This window comes from Cetorhinus maximus, chromosome 17 (assembly GCF_964194155.1).
Source record: "Cetorhinus maximus chromosome 17, sCetMax3.hap1.1, whole genome shotgun sequence".
Lineage (NCBI taxonomy): Eukaryota > Metazoa > Chordata > Chondrichthyes > Lamniformes > Cetorhinidae > Cetorhinus > Cetorhinus maximus.
The window spans coordinates 16,998,326-17,004,519 of NC_135895.1; positions in this window are offsets into that span (position 1 = coordinate 16,998,326).

A 6,194-nucleotide genomic window follows, 5' to 3' on the forward strand; every position below is an offset into this window, starting at 1 on the left:
GGAAAATCGGATGGTAATATTCATAGGAGAACAGGGGTGCCCTAACTAATATTTATCTCACTACCAGCAGCATCACTAAAACACATTATCTGATCTTTATCTCAGTGTTTTTATTAGTCCTTGTTATCTTATTGTTGTTTATGAGTATTGCTGGAAAAAAGAGACATGTCGAAGCTTTTCATCTTGCACTCATCAGGACACTTCACAAGAATACCAATATAAGGGGAAAACAACAATTTATACTGTATGTGAAGAGAGTGCTGATCGGTTGGCAAATGGACTCTGATTGGTAGAGGCATTGTCATGGAGAAGTGTCAGCATTTTCTGCTTTTACTTTAAAACCACCTTTACAGGGAGGTGGTGACATTGTGTTATTGTCACTGACTGGTATTCCAGAATAATGCCCTGGGGAACCTGGGTTCTAATCCCACCACCACAGATGGTGAAATTTGAATTCAATAAAAATCTGGAATTAAAAGTCTGATGATTGCAAATTGTCAGAGGGGAAAACCCCATCTGGTTCAATCTGCCGTCCTTACCTGGTCTGGCCTACATGAGACCCACAGCAATGCGGTTGACCCTGAACAAGGGCAATTAGGGATGAGCAATAAATGCTGGCCTAACCAGCGAAGCCCCCCACCCCACATCCCGTGAACGATTGAAAAGCACCTTCATTGGTTGTGAAGATTTGCTGGGAGGATTAAGAAATCTCTCTCAAATGTCAGGTGTGCTTTACCTGGATTCATGAAGTTGTCAATGCCGGAATATCAACAAAGCGCAGTCCGGATAATCTCTCTTACTAACTGCTGCCAAACTCGGGACTGGCTCAATAATGATAAAGCGATTCTAACACGTTACTGCTCTTTCAAAACACCGCTTGCTTAATTCAGCAACCCTGCTACATAAGGATCGTAGACAATGCTTTCCTCACTTTAAGAAGTGGTTTAAAGCATTTTGTTTCGACAAAAAAATTCTTTCTTCCTAGGTGTATAAACCAAGTGTGTTTCTCAATCGCCTCTATAATGCTAAGTGGGGTTTTTATTTCCACTTTCAATACATTCACTATCCTCCGTTGTTCCATTGCCGGTTTTACTGTCAGGGGTGACAAAAAGATGGGACCCCTCCTGAAAATCTTGACATCTTGACCCCCCGGGTCTCGAAAACTTCAGAGCCAGAGCAGCTTGGGAACCATTAACATCATTCGCGGTCAGCAATTAACTTTCTGGAGTTTGAGCAGTTGGGATGAGGAACTACGTGGAGTCCATTCCTGTCATTGTAAGACAGGGGCAGGCAAGTCCCTCACGGATCCGGACAAAACTCTAAAATCAGAAAAGCTGATTTTAAAACTAGTCATTCCCAGTGCCGAGTGTGACAAAGAGATGAATGAAGTAAAATAGCTTTGTCGTACTATGTGTACTTGGTTGGCAAAACCAGATGTTGAGGATACTAATCAATCGTATTGCTAAGTCTCTCCTTAATCATGGTTAATGTTTGCCCATCACTCGGTATTTTGATTTTTTTTTAAAACCAAAAAAAAAGTCAACACAATTCCGCCGACAGGGAATACATTCGCAATTTTCACTTCTTCCCGAAACACGCGCGTTCTGGCTCCCAAATTTATAAAGCAGGGGTGTTTTGCGGGGGGGGGGGACTCAAACTCGCTAACTGTATTGTACAGAACAGGTAAACCATATCAGAATAGTGTTGACATTACATTAGCTGTAAACATGTTTGTTACTTACTTTGTCCCTAGGTGCAGTTTATTTCATGGTTATTTGCAGTGAGGCCCCTGAAGTAACAGTAAAATATCCAGCAAGGCACAGAATCGGGAGGTGAGTTTATCAGGCCTTCGGGATTCTCTAAGGGGCTGTTGGAGGATCAGCCGAACTCGCGATACCGCCATTCGCCCTACAACGAAAGGACAATGAATACCTTTCAGACGACTTGTTTCTGAAGGAGAAGTCGCCGCAAGTGGACAAACAAACGTACACTGGACGGTTTTATTTATTTTTAAAGCAGCTAACAGGTTCCAAATCACATCCGAATGCTTTCACCGTGCAAACCGGTCACAGCACAAAACATTCACTCAGATGTATCTTTTTTTTTTGCCACTATACACATTGCAGAATGGTAACGCTTCACTGGAAGCGAATTTTAACGTTGAAAAACGTTACAACGGAATTTAGAAATAACCAAAATAACATAGCTCGCCATTTGTGCCTCCCGTATCACTTTGTAAAACTCCACCGCCGTGTGTACATTTGTAAAGCAGCCCCCACCACCCCCCAGCATTGCTTTACAGATACATAGACGGACAGTCTGTCCCTTCCGTGTACATGGAAGAGTGTCCCCTTGCGGTCGGCTGCAGATTTGCAAGTCTGCTGGCGAATCCTTATGACAAAGGGAAAGGAATACATTTGAAAGTGTAGCAAACGCCAAGTGGTATATAAAGCTAAAGATATCATGGATATAGAGGGGGGGGTGGGGAGCAGAGCTGTGGTGAACTGCGTTTACTTTGGAATGATAAGTTAGCACCCCTGTTGCGATGTAAATTGACACCCCATTTCTCACAGGAGAGATATTTGTGCAATTAACATGTACGGTTATGGTACTATAAACACACATTACATATATATGTGAACATCCCATCGAACACCAGATCTCTCTCATGTTTTACATACATAAAACACGCGATCTGGTCAGTGCTCGGCGGCTACCTAACACGTTGTGTTAAAAAAAAAGTGGCTTTACATCTAACATGTGTGGATTCTGTATGTAGAGTGTGCTTTATAGCATAAGGCACTTTCCGTTACAATCAAAATCCATATACTACAACGATTTGTTTTTGTTATCACTTGCAGATATAAAATGTAAATTCTACTTTTCCTGGTCTTTTCCAAAAAAAAATACAAAAATACTCTCCTGTTTTATTTGACCATTCATATTCCTCGAAAAGGAAGGATATAGAAAAGGAGGTCAGCGTTTTGCCCCCGGCTATTTGGGGCAGCTGTTTACTGACCAGCACCCTGTCACACCTATCTCCGCTTCTAAAGGCATGCTTTAGCGAGTAATTAATAGGGAATAATAGTATCGCCAGAGGTGCTGCACGGAGCCAGAATCTAACACAACACAATCTGCACAAGTCGCCAAGTAATCATCATCCTTCATGGGGTTATCACTTGGATGCTTTTGTTACCGAGCAGCCTACTTGCTATTTCTATCATTGTCTAAAAAAACAACACGGGAAGGAAATTGTTGCATTGTATAACACAAAGAGCATAAAACAAAACCCACAGCATGCACGAGGACACAACACGGTCCTTAAAAAGTCCTCAAAGAGTAAGGTCTTCATTGATCATTATAGTGCTCGATATCTCTGTATCAACTTAACTCCCATGAAATTAACATCAGCCACACCATACCATCACGGTTTAAAGTATGACATATACAGCTTGTTGGCAATAGAGTAAAAAAAAAACCCGGCATAATATAAAGACGCATTAGGAAAATGTCACTTCACTACACTGAATCTAATCCAAGCTAACGAACGACTTTCTTTGACTGACGTGATCAGCGTAGAAAAAAGACAGCCATTTGCTCTTGCAATAATTCATTTACTCGGGAAATAAAAATAGAAGGGTCAGCCTTGTGTAGTTGAACAAGCAGTTTGTTTTTCCGCTTTTCACTGTGATGTTGTTAGTAACTATACTAGACATTTGCCAGATCTAAGCCTAAATGCACTGATTCGCATTATCTCTCGGTTAGAGTCCTGTCATGGCACGAAAGCAAGTCAGCGGCATGGGCAGGGAAATGGATATTGGTGCTTCGTATGGTACAAACCACTCTCTCATCCCATCACTGGAACACTCCCAGTGAAGGCGTTTGGGGGAAATTATAACGGTAAACAGTGATTACATTTCAACACTGTGTTTGTGTTATTTATTTTACCGGAATTTAGTTCTGCAGAAAACACATATAACACACAATGTCAATATATTTAGCCCACTCCTAGTATGCTTGCACCGACACTTCTAATACAAATTGACTCTCATTGAATGTACTTGAACTGATGTCACTGATGAAACGCAGACATTCCTTGTAACAAAAACCTAATCTTTCATTTAATTCACTTGTAGAGACACGGTCGATGCCCTGCCCCTCATTTGTAATTTGTAATCAAGAGCACTATTTAGTCATTTTGAAATACTAATTATCTAATCGTCCCAGGGTTTAACAATTGCTGAATAAAATACTTGTCTGCCCAATTAGCTAAGACAATTATTAAAATTCTGAGCCTTAATTATGTCTCAATTTTGTACTGGCAAAATTGTCTTTAATGCAGTAATTAAAATCCTATCTGTACCTCTGCCTTTAGGGCGCTGGGTAATTAGAACCTGTCAGGGGGCTGCACTCAACCAAGCCAGTGAAGCGTGTTGTGCAACATGACCCTGCATTGTTAAGTCTGTCAACATATTAACCTGAATTCCCTACAGCCCTTGCGACCACGATTGGTAGATTAAAAGCAGAATGAGACAGAAAAGCATTAAAGCCAAATTTTCAGACACCAATCCATTTAATTCTAGCGGAAGTTCTTTTGCACAACGTATTTAATTGCGGTTAGCCCTGCAAAGCGGCTCAAGAACCTGGCACTAAACCCATTCCCTATCCCTGATAATAATACCAGCGTGACAGACTGAAAACATTTTAAGTACATTGAATGTGCCCATTTGCTCGAGACCGCGGATTAAATCAATCTAGCCATTTTCAAATAAGGCGCCAATTTAAGTAACCGGCGTGAGGCAGACCTTGAATCCAGAGTCACTTCCAAAAAAACGAAGGACGCCAACGAAACTTTGAGTAAAAAGTATCATCGGCCACAGGTCTCGGAAAGTGTTGAAGTGAATCTGGGCAGCTGACCTTTAGTGCCGTCCTGGCGATGTTGCAATGTAATTCAGGACCATGGCTCAACTCTTTCGAGTTATCAACAGTCACGGATTGCAACACTTTAGAGTACAATCACAGTTCTTGGTTTTCCGGGAGTGGGATATGAACCCACAACACTCTGATTCAAAGGCGAGGGTGCTATGAACTGAGCCACAGCTGACACCTCCAAGGACCATGGCTCAAACTCTTTTGAGTTAACAACAGTCACAGATTGCAACTCTTTCGAGTACAATCACAGTTCTTGGTTTTTTTCCGGGAGTGGGACATGAACCCACAACCCTCTGATTCAAAGGCGAGGGTGCTATGGACTGAGCCACAGCTGACACCTCCAAGGACCATGGCTCAAGGTGAACTGGAGGTGTAATCCAGCGATAGGAGTCAATTATTCACGGAATTTCAACGTGTAATGGAATGCGTTCAGAAAATGAGTGAAAAGAGAGAAATATTTATAACCTATCGAGACTGAAGGAGGTCATGATAAACGCAGCCCGTTTCCATACTATGTCAAACGTGTTTCATAAGTACATGATCAGAAATTAATAGGTTGTAGTTGTTGAAGTAAAGTGATAAACAATCCATTTCTTTGACCCCGGCGAATTGCCAGTCTATGTAAATAATTGATGCTTGTTTGAAAACGCTGTTTATTTCGGTGATGGGAAGGTCAACACTGAAGGGGCCTTCAAGTCGGCCCCACTTCTCTCGGACTGAGCATGCTCAGCCTCGCAAATGGTCCTGCTCAAAAGCCTCTGGGCAGAAGCTGAAGTGCAAATCTGTGCCCTGACTTGTTCGTACTGGCTGTCAGCATATTATCCTCTTGTCAGCACCGATTGACTGGCCAGCTTCACCTTTGTACACCACCTCTAACAGCTCATTGACAGACCAGTGACCCACCCGAACCTGATAATGGAAACCTATCGATTTTCTGGGCTCAAGGACTCGGAACTGACCGACCAGGCTTGTGCCATCGCTAGTGTTGATCTCGAGTAACACACTGGATTACAATCTCTTCTCCAGATCATAAATGTTAATACACTTCCGTAAATTCCTGCAATAAAACGAATAACCCACTAGCCATTATACCTCACATATGGCGAGCAAGTGCACTGTGATTTAAGCTAATGGTTTTTAGCCCAAAGTATAATCAGAGAAACACATTTATGTATGTGAAGCACTGGAGTTTACACAATCTGCATCATTTGTTTTTAAAGATAATAAATCAAGGTACTTTATGGGAATATCTAGGGTTTTCT